The sequence below is a fragment of the Lepidochelys kempii genome, chromosome 3, assembly GCF_965140265.1.
Source record: "Lepidochelys kempii isolate rLepKem1 chromosome 3, rLepKem1.hap2, whole genome shotgun sequence".
NCBI lineage: Eukaryota > Metazoa > Chordata > Testudines > Cheloniidae > Lepidochelys > Lepidochelys kempii.
Window position 1 is genome coordinate 128,949,458 of NC_133258.1, and position 24,870 is coordinate 128,974,327.

Consider the following 24,870-nt stretch of genomic DNA (forward strand, 5'->3'; position numbering starts at 1 on the left):
CAGCACTAAAAATATAAAAAAATTACAACACAATGTGCCACATAGTATAGAAGTGCATGAATGACACTAAGAAATAGAGGCATCCTAAGCAAAACTCACTGTAGCATACAAGTCTTTTCAATTATTGGATTACCAAATCAGGAAGGCCAAATCACACTTGGAGTTGCAGCTAGCAAGAGATGTTAAGAGTAACAAGAAGGGTTTCTTCAGGTATGTTAGCAACAAGAAGAAAGTCAAGGAAAATGTGGCCCCCTTACTGAATGAGGGAGGCAACCTAGTGACAGAGGATGTGGAAAAAGCTAATGTACTCAATGCTTTTTTTGCCTCTGTCTTCACGAACAAGGTCAGCTCCCAGACTACTGCACTGGGCAGCACAGCACGGGGAGGAGGCGACCAGCCCTCTGTGGAGAAAGAAGTGGTTCGGGACTATTTAGAAAAGCTGGACGTGCACAAGTCCATGGGGCCAGATGCACTACATCCGAGAGTGCTAAAGGAGTTGGCGGATGTGATTGCAGAGCCATTGGCCATTATCTTTGAAAACTCATGGCGATCGGGGGAGGTCCCAGTCGACTGGAAAAAGGCTAATGTAGTGCCCATCTTTTAAAAAGGGAAGAAGGAGGATCTGGGGCACTACAGGCCAGTCAGCCTCACCTCAGTCCCTGGAAAAATCATGGAGCAGGTCATCAGGGAATCAATTCTGGAGCATTTAGAGGAGAGGAAAGTGATCAGGAACAGTCAGCATGGATTCACCAAGGGCAAGTCATGCCTGACTAATCTAATTGCTTTCTACGATGAGATAACTGGCTCTGTGGATGAGGGGAAAGCAGTGGACGTGTTATTCCTTGACTTTAGCAAAGCTTTTGACACGGTCTCCCACAATATTCTTGCCAGCAAGATAAAGAAGTATGGGCTGGATGAATGGATTATAAGGTGGATAGAAAGCTGGCTAGATTGTCGGGCTCAACGGGTAGTGATCAATGGCTCCATGTCTAGTTGGCAGCTGGTATCAAGCAGAGTGCCCCAAGGGTCGGTCCTCGGGCCGGTTTTGTTCAATATCTTCATTAATGATCTGGAGGATGGCGTGGATTGCACCCTCAGGAAATTTGCAGATGATACTAAACTGGGAGGAGAGGTAGATACGCTGCAGGGTAGGGATAGAATACAGAGGGACCTAGACAAATTAGAGGATTGGGCCAAAAGAAATCTGATGAGGTTCAACAAGGACAAGTACAGAGTTCTGCACTTAGGATGAAGAATCCCATGCACCGCTACAGACTAAGGACCGAATGACTAGGCAGCAGTTCTGCAGAAAAGGACCTAGGGGGTTATAGTGGATGAGAAGCTGGATATGAGTCAACAGTGAGCCCTTGTTGCCAAGAAGGCCAATGGCATTTTGGGATGTATAAGTAGGGGCATTGCCAGCAGATCGAGGGACGTGATCGTTCCTCTCTATTCGACATTGGTGAGGCCTCATCTTGAGTACTGTGTCCAGTTTTGAGCCCCACACTACAAGAAGGATGTGGAAAAATTGGAAAGAGTCCAGCGGAGGGCAACAAAAATGATTAGGGGACTGGAACACATGACTTACGAGGAGAGGCTGAGGGAACTGGGATTGTTTAGTCAGTGGAAGAGAAAAATGAGGGGGGATTTGATAGCTGCTTTCAACTACCTGAAAGGGGGTTCTAAAGTGGATGGATCTAGACTGTTCTCAGTGGTAGCAGATGACAGAATGAGGAGTAATGGTCTCAAGTTGCAGTGGGGGAGGTTTAGGTTGGATATTAGGAAAAACTTTTTCACCAGGAGGGTGGTGAAGCACTGGAATGTGTTACCTAGGGAGGTGGTGGAATCTCCTTCCTTTGAATTTTTTAAGGTCAGGCTTGACAAAGCCCTGGCTGGGGTGATTTAGTTGGGGATTGGTCCTGCTTTGAGCAGGGGGTTGGACTAGATGACCTCCTGAGGTCGCTTCCAACCCTGATATTCTATGATTCTATGATTACATTGATTCAGGCTAGATTGTGGCTTGGATGACACAGCTACACAGGGAGCAAGAACCTTGCTATGTTCCTATCTGGCTACCCAAACCTTGGGTCTGGTGCATAGGAGTAAGCAGGGCCACTTGTCCACTCACTGACTCCTCAGAGCAAATGAGAGAGGAGGACAGGTCAAGGAAGTGGGTGGAGCCCCTCACTGGCCAGAGTAGCTGGATAGGCCAGCAATAAGTTACCACACACCAAGGAGATAAGCAAAATAGTATGCATTTTAATACAGCTAAATATAAATGTATACACTTAGGAACAAAGAATGTAGGCCATACTTACATGATGGGGGATTCTACCCAGAGGAAGAAGTCAGTTTGAAAAAAAGTTTAGGCCGGGGGAAGGGAGGGATAGTCAGCTGGACATGAGCTTCCTGTGTGATGCTGTGGCCAATAGGGCTAATGTGATCCTGGGATGCATAAATAGGAGAATCTTGAGTAGGAGTAGAGAGATTATTTTACCTCTGTATTTGGCACTGGAGTGACTGCTGCTGGAATACTGTGTCCAATACTGGCATCCACAATTCAAGAAGGATGTTGATAAATTGGAGAGGATTCAAAGAAAAGCCATGAGAATGATTAAAGGATTAGAAAACATGCCTTACAGTAATAGATTCTCAGAGCTCAATTTATTTAGTTTAACAAAGGGAATGTTAAGGGATGACTTGATTATGGTCTACAAGTGCCTATATGGGGAACAAATATTTGACAACGGGCTCTTTAATCTAGCAAAGAAAGGTATAACATGATTCAATGGCTGGAAGTTGAAGCGAGACAAATTCAGACTGGAAACAAGGCGCACATTTTTAACAGTGAGAATAATTAACCATTGGAACCATTTACTAAGGGTTGTGGTGGATTCTCCATCACTGGCAATTTTAAAATCACAAAGGGATGGTCTAGGCATTAGGTTGGGGAAGTTCTGTGGCCTCTGCTATACCCGATGATCAGACTAGATGATCACTTGGAACCTGTGAATCTGTGACAGGTGCGGGAGACAGTATCTGCATCCCTTTAAGAGGTTTCAGAGTAGCAGCCATGTTAGTCTGTATCTGTCAAAAGAAAAGGAGGACTTGTGGCACCTTAACTAAATTTGTTAGTCTCTGAGGTGCCACAAGTCCTCCTTTCCCTTAAGAGGTGTCGCCTCTTCCTCTTCCCCATAGTGCAATGTGGGGAGCTCGTTGAGGCAGAATGTCGCCAGATACTTCCCTACAGAAAGTGGTTCTCCGCTGCCCCGGCACAGGGCTGTCTTGCCCTTGGTGAACATTTATACAGCTCTCTGAAGTATCAGAAATAATTACTCCTATTTTATATCTGCATAATGATTGTGTGCTAAGCACACCTTTGAAATCTGTGTTGGCTAGAAAGGGGCCCAGCAATGAAAGTGTTAATTATGCCACCACACACAGTGGCGCTACCCTCAAACGCAGACTTGACAACTCTTCAGAGTTGTTATGAGGCGCCGAGGAAAAGGGTTAGGGACAGAAACATTTTTAGGGACAAACCCAGCAAGAGGTATTTTGTCTCCCATTAACTCTGCTGTTTTTACTCTCTGCCGAGTTAATTACAAATCAGTTTAATTGTTCTCTCGCTCAATAACTTTCTAATCTCTCAGAGACTTGCTGCACAGCAGGCGATAAGGTTATATTTTATCACTTCTTTTTCCATTAACCCCACAGTGTTAGTCTGCGGTCTGCTTCCTCCCTCTCTCCCCCGGATTTTAACAATTAAATTGATTCAAACTGACTTCAAGAATGACTCCATTCAGAACCTTCCCTCTGCTCCTCCCTAGCTGGTCAGGTTGTCACACTGTAGGGTCACATGTGGCAACTTCTCTGCTCCTGCCCCGTCTCCCAATCACACCATGAAACAAAGTTGAAAAATTGTGCAGTGACGCATGCATGTACAGGGAAATCGGGGGAGAGAAAATCACTCCGAGGAATGTGCACAGTGTTTTAAAAAAAAAACCTGCAGGAAAATTATAAAAACACCTAAAGTCTGCCAGTAATTCAGCCTTGGATGCCTGCCTGCTGCCTCCACTGACTGGACATTTCCCCATTGACTTTCCTCTTCTGGTCAGGCCGTGCTGTATATTAAAAGTAGCAACCTCTTTGTAGCTGGTACAACTTTGCTGGATAAATGTGAAGGCTGAAGTTGGTCTAGCTGCTGTTAACCTATCTTGCAGAATATGGCCTGCAATGCAGTGCAGGATGGTGTGAGGAATTTCACACCGCTCCCAGAAGTTAATGTTTTTGGCTGGATTAATGAAAAGCAAAAATGTGTCCTTATAAAAATAAATAGTACAGCCTTCTTCAATAATGGCCACCAACATGGCTGAATCGCTGCTATACATTCTTGTGTTCTGGACCATATACTGTAGCTGCTCCATAGTTAAACTTGATGCTAGCTGCCCATTCTACACCTAATTTTCAACCCAAATTTCCCTAGAAGAAATCACATGCAGAATTTCCCCCCAAATTTCACATGTAACATCTCATTCTGGGGTAGAATTTTACTGAGAACGGGGTTTTTTTGGGGGGGGGGAGGAGGGCGGGTGGTAGAAAAAGAAATGTGAAATTATGGCATTTTTTTTTCCTGTTTTGGCTTTTTGAAAAAAAAATCCCTTTTTATTTTTGCTCATATCTCGAAAATTGCTCATCGTCCAACCTCCAGATATGTTGAGTTTTGTTGATCTTACTAAAGAAGTAAATAAAAGAGCCTCATAGTGATTTTTTTGTGAGAATTGGGGATAGTGGGAGGTTTACAAACAGACTAGAAAGAGTGCATGGCTCAAATCAGTGGTATAATCCAGCGCTGGCCTAGTCCAAAACCCATTTAAATCCACCAAATCTTTCCATTGACTTCAGTGAGTTTTGGGTTAAGCTCTTAAAGAGGAGGCAGAAGAAGGCTCTCTCTCCCATTTCTTTCTTTTTGCCTTCACCTAAGTGAGTCCAGCCAAGAAACTCCCAGATCCCGGCCCAGTCAAGAACAACAAGACAAATTAAAAAGATGACTATCTGGCTGTATCTCTTATAAGTTAAAGTCATTTCCTTCTCTCCAACCTTCCCTTGCAACAAGCCATCTTTATAGTTTTGGGCCACTTGTTATCAAATAAAAAAATAGTATCATATATGAACAAATTTGTGACTATTTTGGGTGGTGAGAACAAGCAAGTGATCTATTCGGATGGGGGGGTTTTCCTTGCCATTTATTATTATTTTATTATATTGTATTTTCAGAGCACCTAGGCTTCTAATCATAGAACCAGGGCCATATTGTGCTAGGTGCTGAACAAACACAGAACCAAAATATAGCTCCTTGCCCTGAGGAACTTACCATCTAAGTGTAAATCAGGAGACAACAGATGGATACAACAGTCATCAATGATGATTCCAGTTATAGACATATGATGCCACACAACTGTACTTTGCCATTCAGAAAATGTTAATGTAACAATCTCTCTAAAAGCTATGTTATAGCTCAAACAGAACTTATGGGTTTGATGCAGAAATTAGTGTGTGAGGTTCTTTGCTCTGTGTTATGCAGGAGTTCAGGTTAGGTGATCATAATTCCTTCAAGCCTTAAAATCTAGTAATCTAAGAATACAGCTCTGATTCTGGTAATTGTCTGAGTATATGAGAGCTGAACTTATGCTGCTATGGTTGGTTGATAACATTTTTAAAATGTTAATGTATAGCAGGTTAAATCAAACTTTTTCAATAAAACAATAAACTTAATCTAAATTTAGAGATGGCCTTAAAACAGAATCACAGATCTGAACTGCCCCAGACTTTTGGAAAGCTTTAATCTGGAACCACATCCAAAGTTCATAGGTCATAATTGTGATTTCTATGGACAAGAATCTGAGCACTGACTTTGAATTACTCCTAAATTTCGGGGAAGTTTGTGGTAACATCCTTATCTGAATTTTGGCCAAGATTTTGAAAAGTGATTGATGCTTTTTGGGTGTCCAACTGGAGGTACCTTTAAAGGGGACTGTTTTTGGAGGATCGTTGCTCAGCATTTTCAGAAACTTACATCCCTTAAAGGTGTCTCCAGTTGAGCACTCAAAAATTATGGTACCCAAATCACTAGTTATCTTTGAAATTCTTGGCTTCTATTGTTTCAGCCTCTTTCTACCTAATTTTCCGAGTACCAGCAGGGATGCATTTAACAGAGGCTCCCTAGTAATAATAAACTTCATGATACAGTACTGAACATCGTTTTGAACAGCAGGTGAGTTTTCCAAAGCACTGCTTTGATTTCTCTGTTATTTTTAAAATGTTGTCTAAAGAACCCATATGATTTGGATTGGAGCCCCAAATCATCTGTTCTTCTGAAGTCTGTAGAGGACAAATCACTCTATCTTTCAAAAGCTTTCTCCCATCATAAAATAATGGAATGGGATTACTAATCAGATTGTGACTTCAGTTTCAAGTCATATTGTCCTTTGGACATACAGGTTCTGATTCAAGGCACAGCGTACTCAGTGCCTTTCTAATCCGTCTAATCTATTGAATGGCCCCCATTAACATAGAATCTGAGTGCCTCATCATCTTTAACGTATTTATTTATAATGTATTTTCTGGGAGTCTTGACTTCAATGGATCAGGCTTATAGTGACCTCTACAGAAACTAATAACATGGACTAAAAATCATCCTGTAGTTTTTTTTGGCCCAAAGTAGTGCCATGCTATATGCCAATATCCAAAACAGCCACACAGGTCAGAATTAGTTTTAGTGTCAGTGTTTCTCTGTCTATTAACCTCAATCTGTTTTCTACATGACACCAACCCCCATTGCTTTATTTAATTTTGTTGTGAAAAATCCCACTTTCTCTCCTCCCTTCTTCCAATATCAAAAAATAAAAGTTTAAAATGTGAGAGCGGGGTTTTTACACCAAAATGAACATTTCAATATATTCCCTTTAGAAATATGTTGTTGAAAACTGAAATGAAAAATTTTGAACAAAATGAAAAAACTTTTTGTTTCTTCCAAAACTTTTCATGGAATATACTTACCTTTTCCCAGCCAAGCTCTACTACTAGTTAAAGGTGTAAATCAGGAGTAACTCCACTGTAGTCGATGGTTCTACATAAGTGTAGAACTAGCTTAAGATAAATCAGTATCAGGCTCAAATACAGGAGCAGCACCCTTAAATTCTAGCCCACTGGTGGTGCCAGACCAAATTCAGCCTAGGTATAAGTGAAATGCCACTCACAACTGCAGTCTGTAAAACCAGGATCCTGACCACTTGCCTGCATTCAATTCTGCTGTAGTAAAGTTGTAATCTCACTGATCCAGTTTTAGTCTGGCTAATTACAAGCTGCCTAACTAAACTCCCTTGACAGTTTCAGCTGGAAAGTTATCTATCACTAAATTGTTGTGTAGTGGTGTTGTGTTCTGTTCGTTCCAGAGGCAACTGTATTTCAGTATCAGCTGAAATTACCAAGTTGTATAGTTTCTATTTTATATACTATAGTGAAAAGGTTAGTTTTACATTGATGTGGTGTGGAGATTGGGGTTGAAAAGTTGACTTAATAGCTATTTTCCATCTCTGATTTGTGTGAGTTTTTGTTTCCCTTGTTACTTGGCATGGTATCTTGTACCTGTCTCCAAGGAATATGAACTAAGAGTCACCTCCTTAGTCTGTGTCTCACATGTGGCAACATGCTGCTTTTCCACTGGCCTGGTTTTGATTTATTCCTGTGTAAATGTTTTGTGACACACAAAAGTGTGGGGGGGAGAAGAGAAAAATACATGTTGAGAGACTATTGAACTTTGTTTTTCAGTTACCTGATGAATTGCTGACTAAGGACAGGATAGGCTGGTGGAAATATAAGACCTATATATATTGTACGTTCCTCAAATGTAATGACCAGAAAAAGTGGGTGTTCATTCGTGGTTTTAGCCACCTTGCAATTTATCTTGGTTTTAACCCAAGCAGGCTAAAAACCAAGATAAACAGTCTTTGATGAAATCTAATTGTGACTAAGCCTGTTTGCATGAAGGTTCCTGAGTTCAGTTAGGGATTGGGGGGAGACCTTGAAAGCGTTCCAGTGGAAAAGTCATGTGCCCTATGCTCTTGGTTGAACCAATAGAGTCCAACAGCCCATAGTTTCAGTTGTGGCTTACATTAATACCCGACACCATAGAAGTTAAAGCTCTGTTGAAATCACACATTTACACCTGTTTATTCCAATCCTGTTAGTCCAGTGAAATCTTCAGGTGAAGAACTAACAGAGAAAATTATCTTTCCCCACCCCTCTTCCCACTCTCTTCCAAATATGTATTTAAAAATCTGACTTGAAAATTGCTCCCTGTGACATCAGTAGGAGCAGGATTGATTAATATCCTGGAGCACGAAATTAATAAATCCTGGTGGAGTTGGCAAGTGACTTGATTTCAAGAGTGCCTTTAGGGTGTTGTCTAAACAACAAAAGTTGGGCCTGGGCTAGCCTACCTGAGCTCTCTTGAATCCAACTAGCGCAGGTAACAATAGCAGTGAAGACAGTGGAGCACAGGCTTCAGACAAGACTAGTGATCCAAGTACAAAGCCAGGGTCCATTCAGGGTTTGCACAGGCCTGTATTGAAGCCTACTTGGATTCAAACCAGCTCAGGTAGACTATCCTGTGCAGATAGGGTCTTGGTATACAATAAAAAAGCTCTTGCCTTTGTGAATCTCAGATAGGAAAAGTGCCAACAATATAGCCCGTGTGCCAGTTTTTCTACTTTCAAAGAGTCCAGTTGCCATGCCATCTAGGTCGTAGTTCAGAGACTGCATTGCAAAACAACACTGGCAGGAAGAAAGTGAATTATAAATATATTATCATTTGAACTAGAGTAAAGATATAGTAACCATGACTCAAAGTATTTTGAGAGATGTGGTATATTGTACACACAGGGGCTTTCAGATTTTTTTAAGGAAAAGACACAAGATTGATTCTCTTTTCACATAAGTTTTCTTCAGTGGAGTTACTTCTGAATTACACTAGTTTAACTCTGATCAAAATCAGACTAAGAGACTGTATTGTTATTTATGATTGTACTGAGGTAGCACCTGGAGTCTGAAATTAGGGACTGAGGCCCCACTGTTTTAGTCACTGTAAACACATTTGTTGCTGAGAATCTACCCTACTTTATTTTCCAGTCTTCAAAAATAAACTCATCTAACTTCCAGGTAGGGATTCTGGGTTGCTAGTACAATAGGCATTTTCTGTACTAGGTACTATAATTCAACTTCCGAATTGGCCTGAAAATTTACCAACCTGGGCACAAAATCTGCTTACTTGCCGTTTTATGATAATGAAAACATTTAGTTGTATTTTACTCTCCTGCCAAGAGAGTTCCATCCCCTAGACAAGTGGCTGAGTCATAGTTTGGAAGGCAACAATTATAATTTCCATGAGAGTGCATTCATGTATATATATTATTACATTAGATGAACAGAATTAAATTAGAACCCCATACAAATAATGAAAACAGCTGTAATCTTGTCTGTGCTATTAAGGTAGACTTAATAGAGTACTCTGACATATTTGAAAACGAGGTATTTCGTCTCACGGCTAGACATGTTTTAATTGGGCTAAGTGATATAACTCCCTACTTATCATGAAAGGTATGAGCATGCATTGGATTGTACCTATCCACGTCATTCTGTTCAATTTCTAGTCTATCCGGACAAATAATCTCATTTTGCAGTGAATTCAGAGATGTCAGTGCTACCTCCTTGCATGGTACAGTAAGACCCATACATTGTTGAGTCATTTTCCTTGGTATTGGGTTGGTCCCAACTGGTTTTTTGGACAGGGGAAATTGAAATGTCCACATTCTCAGGAAATGAAATCAGTTCTCAAAGTTTTTAACTAGTTCAGGAGGATTTTTTCTCCTAGGACCAGTGGGTGGTTGATGTATATTTTGCATGCTCTAGAGCTAACGGAACTAAATACTGTGATGCTATCTTTACAATCTAGAACATTAAAAACACATACACAAATATGAAACAAAGTAAATCAGATGTGTTTTTAGGTGTCATTTTTTCCCTGTAATATACCTGCCAAATTCTGAAGAAACTGCTAGTTTTCAGAATAGTGCCTTTATAGATGAATGCTACCGAGTGGCAGGAACTGCTATTTATGGCAGATATCATACCACTGACTGATCTGAAGGCTTCTTTGGGAGTAAGAAAGCTTTATGTGTACAAAGCTGTTTTTGGGAAACAAGGGACTGGTGTATTACTGTAAAGGATAGGTTGTAAAAGGGATGCTTATAAGGGGCCCAATATGGTTTGGATTGCAGCCAAGGCCTTGCGTAACAGGATGCCTCACAAAAGAAAGGCTTAGAACTATATGGTGAAAAAAAGACAGACGTTTCTTGTGAGCAGAGATGTGCCATTGGGAGGATCACTGACAAATCTTGCTTCACTGTTAATGTGTGGGGATAGTCAAAATGTTTGGCATTTGCACTCCTTTCTAGAATGATATTGATTTCTGGAGGCATGTCTAACGTATAATAATATAAAGAGCACACCAACCAATGCAATTCAGGCAGAATACCTCTATTAAAAGAGTACTTACTAGTGGAAATAGCCATTTAAGGAACAGGCACAAGAATGTCCCAGTCTTGTGACAATGAGCTCAGAGGTCAAATCTAGACTTCATTGCTAATCTAGGGGCAATTGCCTTTCAAAGCCATATGATGTTGTGACCTTCAATTCTTATTGTGGTGGAGGAGTTCAAGGCTGCCCATTTGTATTTACAGAGCAAGCCTGAAAGCTCATAGGCAATATCAGAGACATCATTACAAGTTTAGGGAAAATTACCTTTCCAGTGATATAGGCGATGACTGTCAACTCAGACATAATGGCATAGCAAGAGTTTGCATTTAACTGTTGCACAGTCAGAATTCACAAATTATATCTTAAGGTAAGCTGTATAAAGAATGCTATATACCTTTTGAGTCAGTTCAGGCTCCTTTCCATGTCCAATTACAAAATGTGATGTTAGGGTCAAGAAACCATCAAAAGCAAGTGTAGAAGGCTGGCCAGTGGCTGTAACGTCATGCCAGGGAAGTAAAGGAGAAATGACACAAAGGAAAATTATAATACCACCCCTTTTATGGCACCAACCTGTTTTTAGCCCAATAGACCCAGGCTTCCTTCAGCTTTGGGTCATTGGGAAAAATCTACTGAGAAACCCTGAGGTGTCTCCTTTCAGTATTTCTAAAAAAACAGATACAAGAAATCAATTTTAGGGGCTGTCCATACATTATGTAACACATTAAGGGGGTCCTTAATTTTGCATGTTCGTTTCAGTGTTACAAGGGGATGGGTGGGTCTTGAAAATCACCAAAATATATGTTACGTACATTCTAGACAGCCCCTTATTCAGGAACCGCCTCAGGCAAAGCCCCATCCTCAGGCAGTGGTGGAGCTGGCTGCTCCCCATGTTCTCCTGGCCCATCAGTCAGGCTGGCTCTGACAGGTTCCTGACTCAGTTCTTCACCTCAACTAGAAGGACTGTGTATGTAGAAGGAGGAATTATCCCTGCTCCTTGCCTTTGAGAGCCCCCAAACCACTTTGTCTTCTGGTTTAAATGCCAGCCTTGCTGAGTCCATTTAGAAAGTCTTTCACTCCAATTGGCAGCCAAAGCAGGTTCTCCAGGACAGGCAGATCTCCTGCCTGGCCCTCCGTGCTTTAAGATGGGGTATTTACACCCAATCACAGCAGTTAATATAAGTAGGACCTACAAACTTTTCTCTGATGGTAAATTAGCTCTTCCCAGTGTTATCGTGCAGAAAACAAAGGAAGCTTTCAGCAGGGGTTGTCCAGTGATTGCTGTTAAGCTTCTCATTCCCTAAACTTTAGAAACATAGACAAAACAGCCATGCTTCTAGGATTTCACTGTACTCAGGAATACAGGCCTCTCCAGCACCTGTTATTAAAGTGATGATGGCTTAAATGAAGAAATAAAACATGTGGCCTGACATTTCCAAAGCACTTGTACCAAAGAAAGCCTAGGGGTTATATGAGGGCAGACAGTAGAGAACACTGGATGTGCTGGTCATGCCAGAGTTCAGCCAATGACCGGGACTTACTGTATTGTATTTAGTTGCAAGCTCTCAGGCTAAATTTTTAGTCATCAAGAGTAACTACAGACAAGAGTCACAGGGTTAGCTAGCAAGAATATGCAGTCTCACCACTCTGCCAAATAAATTATATTGAAAGGTAGTAAGTGACCCCTTGGTATTTCCATGGCCAGAGACAAATACAAAACTACCCCACCCTCTGTACTTTCTACTGAAATAATTTAGATAGTGGAGTGGGTTAATTCACTTGCTATTCACCTCTTGAGACCTCTGCCCTTCAAATTAGAGATGAGTGGAGTGTGGAATGTGTGATTTGACCAGGTACGTTCCGTTATTGTTCCTTCTTAGTAATCTGTAAACCTCACCTGTTGCACTTTGATGTGGCTGCCAGTCCCAGGCCAGATAAAGTGGGGAGGACTGAGCACGAGGCTAATCACCTCGCCACATTAAAAAACCCCAACTCTTGGGTTATAGAAATGGAACCAGGCGATCATATCAGTGAAAATGGCTGCAGACCCCTGCAGACTGGTGAAAGCCAGTCTCTGGAAGCCTGGACACTGAAAACTCTGATGTTGGCAGCAAGAAAACACTTCAAAGTTAATTTGTCCAGGCAACACCATGCTAGCCAATGGAAACCATAAGAAGGAAGTGACAGCAAGGATAGGAACAGCATCCACAGCATTCTCTAAACTCAACAATGTATGGAAATCAAAGGTATACAGCACCAGAACACAACTGAGAATTTTCAACTCAAATGTAATTTCAGTGCTAGCATGCAGCTGTGAGATCTGGAGATCTGCCAAAACAATGAACAGAAAACTAGATGCCTTCAGAAATAAGATGCCTACAAAAGATCCTGGGCACTGAATGGAAAGATTTCATGACCAACCCAGACACAGAGAAATCACCCATCAGCAGTGTATAGAATCAGAAGGAAGCAGTGGATGTATTTGAGGCTGGTAACTTGGATGCCAGTAGAAAATCTCCCACATGAAGTCATCAGTGGAAACCAAGTGGTGTGAGTAAATGAGTGCGCAAGAGAAACCTTGAGAAGAACCCTTAGCTGGGAGGGCAGAACAACGGATCTCCACTCCATAGAGCAGATGGGAGCAACAGAAAACGACAGTGGGGAATGGAAGAGACCAGTTTCCACCCTGTGCACCAACACTGGCATGGGAAGATGGTAATGTAATGTAACATTACTGTGTGTATAGGGCAGGTTCTGTGTACCGATGCCTGCAAAGTTGACTGGCTATAATGCCTCCAAGCTTTGTCTCATTAGCATTTTGTAGCAACTCATAGCTTCAAGGAGCCCTCACTTAACCCAGTCATAGCCCAACAAGAGAGAGACGATGCATTCATCAGTGAAGCCAGGGCAGAGTACATAGCAATGTGCATGTGATGGATATTTTGATTCTATATTTTCTGCCAGTTCTGGGGGATATGTATGGAATCATACACAACTGTTGCGGAAGAAGACAGAGTAAATCCACTACCCTTCTGTGCTGCCATACATTGTCCAAGGTATAGCCTAGAGGAACAGATTAATATCATGGATGAGTCTCCAGATTTTTCACTGGCAGTTTGCCTGTAGCAGAGCCTTTTAGGCATTTTTCTATCCAGTTCATCTGGCTTGGCTCTCTGACTGGAAAACTGGCATCAACCTAAGAAAAAAAAGAGGTGCACAATGATGGCTTGCATGAAGCAAGGTTCATGTGCCTGTGAGTACGCCTTGGACAATGAACAGTAGCATGGAAGGAGAGTGGATTTACTCTGTCTTCTTCCAGAATGATTGAGTATGATTCCACACATCCCCCCCCCGCCCTCCCAACCCTGCCCAGAACTGATAGGCTGGCAGCAAATTCTTTTCTTAGTTATAGTGATATAAATCCATTATCCAGACTAACTCTATTCCCTGTAATGGTGTTACTCCAGACTTACACCAGCACGCATGAGAGCTGAATTTGGCCCTCATGATCCAATGGCCATAAACAATTTCTCCTCTCCTGATATTTTGTCATGAAAACAGAAAGCAAAAATCTGTGTGGGAGCACAATTTGCAACAGGCTGACAGAAGACTTGCTGCTCAAGTGTGATACCATGGTGCTTCAAAGGAGCAGAACAGATGGGGCTGCAACTTTGGGTGGGACTAGGGGGAGTATGCTGAGGCACTGCAAAGAAGCAGGAAAAACTCAGGTGGCTAACATGCCCTCTGGAATCTATTTGTTACCATGCTTCTGGCCCCACGTCGGAAAAGGTTAATCTGAGTTTCAGTAAATGCAGTAGCCTTTGGTAGCCGGTGAGATCATATTTTACAGAAATCACCACTAAGGAAAATCCTTTCACTATGCTGGGCATCTGAGAGAACAGTGAGCACAGTATTTATAGTTTTCAGAGTAGCAGCCGTGTTCGTCTGTATTCGCAAAAAGAAAAGGAGGACTTGTGGCACCTTAGAGACTAACAAATTTATTTATAGTGCTCTCCTATTTAATATCAAGCTTTCAGTTAATTAAGAAATTAGATGCATCTAAACAATTATATCATGGTATACAAAGCACATCTTGTCTATGAGACACTGTCTCGAAATTGTATGCTACCATGTTATAGTTTCTCTGTGTTACTGAATAGCCAACCCTGTGGTAGAACTTGTTGGTAGAATGATGAAGTATGAGTCACAGAAGGAATCTACTATGGCACTGGAGGCAAAAAAAATTAATTAAAAAATGCATCAGTTCATTGCAAGCTAATGCTTACAGAGAGGTTGGGAGTACAGAGTCTAGCAACAAATCCTGAAAGAAATGTTTTCAAGCCCAGCTCTGATTCATCCTCCAGTTAAAATCCTGAACTCCAGCCAAAATCTGACTGGGATCAAACTCTACAATTGTTGTCCCATCTCTAATAAACTGGGGCCTGATCCAAATCCCATTGATATCACTTGAAAGAATCCCATTGACTTCAATGGACTTTGGCTTAGGTCCCTGGTGAAAAGCCTGGCATGTATAATGGGTCACAACGGAGGAAGGGGTTTAGCGGTAGAATTGTTGTCAGTGGAATTTGAGTTTACATTTTCACCAGAGGATAAGGTCAAATATTTAGCAGTATGCCAGCATTCTGATGAGAGTATTCTATTGTATGATGCTGGGTAGAATAACCCAATAGCATTTTGAAAACCAATAAAGGCCTATCATTAGTGCAAAATATAATGGAACCCCTGGCATCACCATCTCTTTTTGTTTGTTTTATATGTGTATATTTGTGCATAGTTTGGAAAGTAACCATAGTGTCTTCTAGCAGGAGTCAGACAGGTCAGTCTCTGGGAATTCAAGATAAAGCTGCATGCCTTGGAAAAAAAAGCTAGGTCTAGAGACCGGGCTTGAGATAAACAGCAATCTGGAAGATAATAGATTTGCCTGACATTGTTGTGTCCAGTAAATCATAACAAAACTTCAGAATACTGGAGAGAGGCCAGGAATCAATGACTGACTTTATTGTTTCATTATCACATTTTTGGAAGGTAAAACGAAGAGTGCTGTTTACTTTAATTAATATTACCTAATTCTTAACTCCTTGTTGCCCAAAATTATCTTTTTTCAAAGGATAACATCTTTGCTTTTCAACGTTAAGGATAACAAAAGTGACGTGTCAGCTAGGTAGGAGGAATGTGATCTATGGAAGAGGCAAAATATCACCATGGACTCCATATTGCACCTGCTAAATAGGGCTATGTTCTTTTCCTAATTGTGTTTCATTCTTTCCATAGAGAGGTTGTCATAGGAGGCTTTACCCCTTATTAAAGAAAAACATAAATAACAGTGCAGCAGAGAGCAAGAAGGCAGATATTTTCTCAACCACATTTGAGAACATTTCATTTCCTAGGGATACATTTTCAAAAATCTTTCTTTAATTTCCACCCAAGAAGGGTGTGTGTCTAAAACCTGTAGTTACATATCTGAAGGGCACTTACATATCTAAACACATGCAGCTGAGTAAAATAATTGGGGACTACCTGTGGTGTAAGTTACTGTTCAATGGCTAGGTCTACAGTGAAATTAAAAACCCATAGCTGGCCAGTGCCAGCTGACTCAGGCTCATGGAGCTTGAGCTAAGGGGCTGTTTAATTGTGGTGTAGATGTTCAGGCTCGGGCTGGCACCCAGGCTCTAGGACCCTGCGAGATGGGAGGGTCCTGGAGTTCAGGCTGCAGACCAAGCCTGAATATCTACACTGCAATTAAGTACCCCTGAGGGCAGGTCTACACTACTGCTTAAGTCGATCTAACTTACATCTCTCAGGGGCGTGAAAAGACACCCCCCGCCAAGTGACGCAAGTTACAGCGACCTAAGTGCTGTTGTAGCGGGGTAAGCACCCCCTCCAGCCCTGAAGGGGTTGGAAAAGCCCTGCAGAGGGCTGGGACTGGAAAAGGGAGCAAAACCCTGGCTGATTGGGGGAAGTGGCAGCAGCTGGGGGCCATGCCCCAATCAGGGCCCAGCTGGCTCTTTAAAGTCTTTGAGCCAGAAGTTCCAGTAGAGACTCTCTCTAGCTTGGTGAGAGAGGGACTTGGCTGCAAGGGCTGAGAAAGTACCTAGATTGGGAGCAGGGCTGGCCAAGGGAGCTGGGGCCTAGGAAAGCCCCAGGCTGCAAGCCTGGGAAGGCCTATTAGGTATGGGGGTTGCAGGGGCAGCCAGAGGCAGCAGGTCTGAACCCCCTCACCTGTGATAAGGGGCTTATACTGCAGTCTGCCCCAGGAAATGGGGGCTAGTTGGTGACTGGCAGTACCCTAAGACTGAGGTGAGGTGGGGATAGTGGGTGGGAGTTCCCCTGGGAGGGGGAGACCCAGAACTGTGGAGGTACTGCCAGGGGGCAGCACCTGGTGAAACGGGTATTGGGGTCCCAGGAGGGACATGGGGGCCAGGGGCAGCGAGACACCGGCCTGAAGGAATCGCTCTGAAGGCTGGATGCTAATTCCCCAAGACAACCAGCAGGAGGCGCTGCCGGGTGAGTCTGCACCCCATGACAGTTGTCCACACTGGCGCTATAGAGAGTCTTCACCAGACATAGTGCTTCTAGTGTAGACCTGCCCTTATCCTGAGCTCTGAGAGCCCAAGTCAGTTGGCATGGGCCAGCCATGGGTATCTAATTGCAGTGTAAACATACCCAATGTTACTCAGCATGGCAGAATCTAGGCTTTTTTTGCTTGTATATTGTATTCCTCTTCCCCTTTTTCTGTTTTTGGGTCTTTGTTAAATACGAGCTCTTTGGGGCATGGACTGTGTCTTTTTATATGTTTGGAAAACATCTGGCTTATTTTGAGTGCTACTGCAATGCAAATAAATAACATGTACATGTTGTGTGTTCAAGGTTCTGCCCATGTGGGTATATCCAACACCCAATCCAAACTTTGAAGTCAGTGGAAAGACTCCCACTGGTTTCCATGGGTGTTGAATCAGTCCCATAATTTGTGGGGTCATAAAGACATAATGCCATAAAGGTATATTTAATAATATTTATTCCCAGCCATACTGAAACCTGTCAGAATCCTTTATAAATATATATACCGGGGGTGGCCAAACTGCGGCTCATGAGCTGCGTGCAGCTCTTTTACAGTTACAATGCAGCTTGTGGAGCTCCGCCCTGCCCCTCCACGCCCCCATTCTCCGCCTACCAGTGGAGCTCTGGGTTTCCACCCGGTGGTGGGGCTAGGGGCTTCTGCCCAGCTAGGGGTGGGGGTCTCGGGGCTTCAGCCCAGCGGAAGGCGCCTGCCAGGGCCCAGGGCTTCAGTGGGAGTAGGGCTGAAGTGCCAATCCCCGGCAGGTGTCCCACCCCCCAGAGCTGAAGCCCTGAGTCCTGGCAGGCACACCCTGGCTTTTGAACTTCTGAAGACTTGTCATATGTGTCTCAGAGGGTCAGGAAGTTTGGCCATCCCTGATACATATATACACACACACACACTCACTATGTCTCATGACCGTGTTGAGAACATGGTTTGCTCTAAGGCCAGGACTTTTAAAAAAGTGACATTTATTTAATCAAAGTTAGAGGTAGTTTCAATGTAATATGTGACGCATCCTCTGTCCAGAACGTGTGCTGGCAGTGGCCTGGGTTTGATATCTAGAGAGGAGAATGACCTACAGCTTTAACTTCTATGATTGCATGGGCTTTGACCAGTATGTTTTTGTTTCTTGAGTGGATTGAGGAAGTATGTAAATTCTCAGTTCAAGACCCATAAATCTATCCGCAGACTCTCTATAAAAGGAATAGGATGTTGATTTTTGTTTAGTTTGCTTTTCTGCAATGCCCACTTTATCTTTAAAGCTGAAAGTGAATATTTTTCACACGAGGGTTATGTTTTTAGCAACTTCTTACAGGACCTCTCTACAGTTCTCCAAAACTCTTACTGCATTAAACTACCACTAGTAGTTATCAAAGGCCCTTTCTTCCTTATCTCCATTGATTTGGTTTGCCATTCTAACCTGCTTAGGCTCTTCTGTAAATTCCTCTAGGGACATAGCTTCACCTTTAGATGCCTAAATACCCTTGAAAATCTGGTCCCTAGACCCTAAGTCAATGGGACTTAAGGGTATGTAGCTTGGAATGTGCCTCCCAGCCTGGGTAGACAAACACACACTAGCTCTGCTGAAGCTAGTACACTAAAAATAGCAGTGTGGACATTGTGGCATGGGCGAAGGCATGGACTGGCTATCTGAGTACAGACCCATAGGGTTAGGCAGGCTTGTACTCAGGTGGCTAGCCCTACCTTTGTAAAGCTCTTAGAGTTGTAAGTCACTGCCCATGCTGCAATGTCCACACGGCTATTTTTAGCATGCTAGCTTGAGCAGAGCTAGCGTCTGTCTGTCTACCTGGACTGGGAGGTCCACTCTGAGCTGCAGTGTGGACATCCCCTGTCTCTCTTAGGCACTTCTGAAAATGTCACCTAACATGAGTAAATATATATATACCATGCAGCTAGAAAAGGAGAACAGAGTTGTTTTCTTGGTCCCTTTTCATAATGAGAAAAGGAAAAGTGACTAATTCTCATTGAGTGCCAATATGTGTATGTTGAATTTTGTATTTAAACTCCTAACAAATGTACTGTAAGTATTTGCTTGGAATTACCTCTGAGAAGCATGTAGACGATACGGTCTACAAACCACTTTGTTTTGGTTCTGACAATTGTTTTGAAACTAGGAACCAGCTTTGAGAGAGAAACTGGAGGGATCAGGATACATTAGGTAGATCTCCACATGGTCCAATTCAGAGGTGGTGTATCAGTTAGACTCCTTTACACAGAGACTCCCTCAGACCTACTTACAACTAATCTTCTCATGCGTAAGACTCTAATTGGCTTAATATGGCCTGAGAGACAAAATCCCTAGATTGTGATTCAGGATATCCAAGTTCTAGTCCTGGCTTTTCCATTGGTGATCTTAGCCAAATCATTGCACCACTCTGTGCCTCAGTTTCCCTATCCATAAAATGGGTCAAATGCTCCTAACCTACCTTTGTAAAGCTCTTAGTGCTCTTCTAGTGAAGAGTGCTAAATAAGATCAAGGTGATATTAACTTACACTTTATCCTAGGTCCATAGGCTGTAAGTTGAAGTAGTTTCTACCCTATTTTAACTTACACCTTCTCCAGCTCCTTGTGCTGTAAATTCCAGCAGTGCCGAGTCCTCCACACTGGGCAGAATGGTTGTTGGAAAGTGAAAGGTGTTGGAATTTCACATCTCCTCTGAATTTGGTCTTGCGTCTAAGCTTGCATAACATGCTTAGCGTAGGGAGTGGAAGAAAGTGTAAATTATACCAAACTCCTTCTAGACTTGCTTAGCTTCTGAATGTGGCCCAGGAAGTATAATTTACACCTGCTTTCACATCACCTCTGACTCTAGCCCATTAAAACTCAAATTTATATTAAACACAGTTAAAAGTACCTTTACGAAGTGCTTCAGATGAAGAAAATATAAGATTGTCTACAATGTTAGGTCAAAAATTAGAGGCAAACAGTGTATCTAAGGAAAATACAGACACTGTGCATGGATTTTAAAGCCATGGGAATGAAGTAGGTGGATAAAAATTAGGTATCTTTGAAGAATTTGCTAAGCAACTTGGATAAAATAAGAACCAACCTAAAACTTTAGTGCCAATTCATAACAAACTGTCTGAATCTTAGAAAAGTTCAGTTGCCATTTTTCCTGACATTTTTCTTTGCATTTTTAAGCACATCTGTATTTTCTGTTTTCGACGTGAAGAAAATAACAATATCATGACATTATTTTTACAGTATTTCCATCCCAACAACAATTGGGTTGTTTAGAAAATCTCACAAGAAAGCCTGTGTTCTTAGGAGATTCCCAGACTGAAGTCTAACAAATTTATTAAATAATACTTATTATTATTAAAATGAAATATATTTATTTGTGTCAGGCTAATTAGGCTGGAAAAAATTAAACTGTGTTTCCTCCAACAATAATTTGCATTTGAAGTGACATGGCTCATTGGAGGTAGTGAAAACTATCCCAATGGATAGCTTTATTAATTCTTAAGAATGTGACCCCTTTTCAAGATGATTGTGTTTATGGAAATATTTAATCAGGGAAGAATTGACTTTGAATGAGCACCAGGCAGCTCAGACTATAGTTGAGGCCACTTGGGTATCTAAGAGCTTGTATGTTGGTCAGTCCAAAATTTCCCATTGAAAATATTTTCCTCATGTTGTACAATGGTGCCAGAAAAGTTAATAAGTGAAGCTGACTTCGAAGGCCATCTAATTTCATGGATCATGAGACCCAGTGCTAGGATTTAACACTACAGAGTCATTGTTATAGCACTGTTAAACATTTCCTCACATAAGACTTAACTTATACTGTAGTAATAGCGGAGTGTCACTAACATGAATGGTTTATTAGTGTTCCATTTTAAATAACAGTTAGTAAATCATATTTACCATTCAGTAGTGATATAATTGGGATTTAAATATTTATCCCCTTCTTAACTTGGATTACAAGGTTTTAGAGTGGTACATAATGTGGATTAGTACTATCAACACAAACCCTCCCCCTGCCTCCCTAAAAAAACCACTTTAATACTCTGGACCAGTAGTTCCATTTTTTTTTTTTTAAAGAACCTTCCTTGAAATGGATTAGTAGATTTTTCTCCAACTCCCACAATATGTCCCCTTGTGCTGAGCTAAAGGGTCCAATTGGGGGGAATTTGGAGGGTACTCATCCCAGCTCTGCCCACAAAGTAAGCTCCACCCATCTGAATCACCAGAATGAGATGTCACTCACAGTAAATTGTGCTGATCTGGAACCTTCCCTCTCCTTTCTTACCTGAGAAATAAAATAGTTAAAAATACTGACATTTAAATGCTCATCGCTGGGCATTTGAGTTAACCCCTCTCTGAGATGAATGGGGAAGTTCATGCTTATCACAGTTATTATCCAACATCTCTGCAGAGTCTTCTCTGCATCTGTTACACTCAGGCTTGGTCTACACTTAAAGCTTAGACTGAAAAAGCACACCCCTGACTGACATAGCTATGCCAATGTAACCCCAGTATAGATGCCGCTATGTTGACAGAAGATTGCTTCCATTAACATAGCTAACTTCATTCAGGGAAGAGTGTTCCTACACCGACAGAAAAAACCTTCCATTGATGTAGGCTGCAATCTACACTACAGGGTCATGCTGGCATAGCTATGCTGACATAACCATGCTGGTATAGTCTCCATAATGTAGATACAGCATTCGTTCATATTTTTGATATTTTCTTCAAAGCGTAACAGCTACAGACTTAATATTAAAAAAATAATGCTGAGATTCCGGAGAACAAGATGGAAGCTTGAGACAGGTGCTGGTATGCAATATTGCCATGCACTGGGCCTGCTCTGGCATTGTTAGCCTGTCGTTGTCCTTCTTTTTCTCTTGCTCCCTCCTTGCCTTTTATTTCTGTGTTCTTTTGATTTTCTTTCTTGTCTAGCTTTGCTCCTCTTTCCCGGATAGATTCACCTACCATGGTCCTTCATCCTTGGTGGGACCCCTTGTCTTTCCCTACTCATCAAAAGATATAACATTCTGGTTTGGTGGTGGGAGCAACTACTGGTGGTGCTAGGATTCAGGGCCAATCGTCTATGGTGGTGAATGCCTTAGGAAAAATAGAAGCTTGAAGTGATGGGTGAGCTGGTCCCGTGGCTGGCTATATTAGAGGCCAGAAGAGACTACTTTCAAGAAGCCACCCCTCCTCTGAATTTAGAATTGTTGGAGCACATTTGCAGCAGGAACGTGTTTGCAAATAATAGGTCATGTTTTTTTTTTCCTGTTTCTGCTGGCCCTCTCCTCTGTGTCTTCTGCATGTCAACCCCTAGAATTAGTCTGTCTACCTCTAGGCCTTACCTCACCAGACTGGAAACATGGGGAATATATGGTACAAATCTTCTTTTGATACCAGAAGTTATAAACTATAGACAGGCTGAGAGAGTCAAATTAAGATGAGAGGAGATGGTGCTAAGGCATATAATTTGGGTTCATGGCCCAATCAGAGTTGAGGTTCAAATTCAGTGGCAGAAAAATTTCATTAGCTGTCTTGTAAGATTTTAGCCCAAAGTGGTGAAAACCTTTAGATAATCTGCTGTCACAAGATTCCTGCACAAGATGAAGCCTACCACTTGGGCCAAATTGTTCTTCTGAGACTTCAACTGCAGCTGACTTGGCATGGAGAACTGGAAAATGGGGACTTTCAGGGTTGAGATTCAAGTTAGAATTAGAATTATTGGAGTCGATTCAGATCTGGAGATTTGAATTTCAGCAGGTTCAAATGTCAAAGTGTTTGGATTTAGAGGTTCTAGTTTGGGCCCATTGAGTTCATCAAAATGTATGCACCAGGGACCCTTACAATTATTTGTTTATAATACACAAATGATCAGCTCAGACTTGGCATTGCAGCATGACACCATGTTTTACTGTGATGTTGTGAGGTGGCATTGGCCTCTACTGATCTGCCAGACACTCCATCGAAAATAGACAGTTCAGGAACAGCGAACACTAAGAAATGAACCCTGCCAAGACCCATAAGTATGCCTGAACCTTGTTCTGTTGTGTGTGCTTGGCTCACCAGACTCAGGAGAGACTTTTCCACTTCCAGCCTGCATATCTCTCCTTCATGCAAATGATTTAAAATGAAATTTTGCCTGAGAAGTGCTGAGAATGATTCAGACTAATTGCCTTTACTATGATGGAAAATTAGGAAATAAAAAATGAGTTATTTCATTTAGAAAATCAGCTACTTAATCTGCAGATGCAGTAACTACTGTTGGCTAAAAAGAAGTAATATGGCAATATAGTACAGGGAGATAAAATGCAGCTGAAGTTTTTTCATGATTATGTTTAGTGATGTGAGCGGAGGAGTTGTGACTTATGACATCAATGAGAGGCAGGTTAGAGCCTGCCGAGGTAGTCCCTGTCATGATAGCTGTGCTGAAGTAAAGCTGTCTCTGGTATGCCTTAAAATCTGACTAGGGGCAAGAATCTCCTCTCTGATCCATGTGTCAGATCACAACCATATGTCCACGTCTCCCATTGCCTGCAAGAGAGAGCCATGGGTTCAGGAAGAGCAGAATATTGGAATCAAGATCTGCTATACAGAGTCAGTAGAACTGCACCCATTTATACCAACAGAAAATCTAGCCCCCTTTAAAAATATTAAAAAGTAATACTACACAAAATAAGTGGTTATATTGTATCTGTCATATAAACTCTATCCCAGAATGTTTTAAGGAGTTAATTTCTCCCTCCCTCTGCTGTCATATAAGGGACATTTGGAGAGAAGTGACATTTTTCAGATGAGATTTGAGAGAAGTTGGCGAGGCAGTGAGTGCAATACTAAGTGTGTTCCAGATTATAGGTTTTGAAGAGAAGGCCCTTGCACCACTAGTCAAATAGTTGCATGAAGGACTGGAGAGGAGGCAGGTTCTAGCTAGACTATCAGAATGCACCATAAGGAGAGTAGATCTGTATGACCCCCAGCCTCAAGGATCTGACTTAACCCTACAATAATACATATGGGTGGGACTTTCAAAGGTGCCTCCTATTGAAACTGGATGGGACTTGTGCTCCTAAATCCCTTGGTCACTTTGGAAGATCTCCCCCAAAATTCAGAATGAAGACTAAAACTTTGTGTTCACTCCATGCCTTTCATGTCAAGGTAGCATGAGACTCTCCAGATCAGAGTGAGTTAGCAATGGCTTGGCTTCCCTTGAGTTCCCTTCTTGTTTTCATTGGTGTAAGTCACTGTGACATAGTTTTTGGTGTGTGAGTGCTTGTTGGAGACAGGGTATTCCCTGCCAGACATTCTTCTTAATGCCTGTGATATGCTGGCATTGAGAATCAGTTAGTCTCTGAGTTTGTCCTGAAGTACAATTATATTTAGTGAACAATTTGCATGCACTTGTGTCATCCTTCCGCGACCCCCCCCCCCGCCTTCTCTAATGTGTTCTTGCCCATTAAGGGCCTCTAGAAGATGTCTTGCAGTCTATTTGTGATGTGGATACAGGTGGGGAGGAAAGAGCTGGTGGGGAAGTGAAGGGGGTGGTTTAGGGAGTTTATATTACAGCTAATTTTTGCCATTTGTTTAATCTGTTGCTTGGGGTCATTTGTCAAACTGTTGCTGCTGTTCCTGCCCCTCCTCCCCTTCCCCTTCATGGTGATGAACAGCCTAGAGGGGAGGGGAACTGTCACTTTTCAAAGGATCAGGAAAGAGG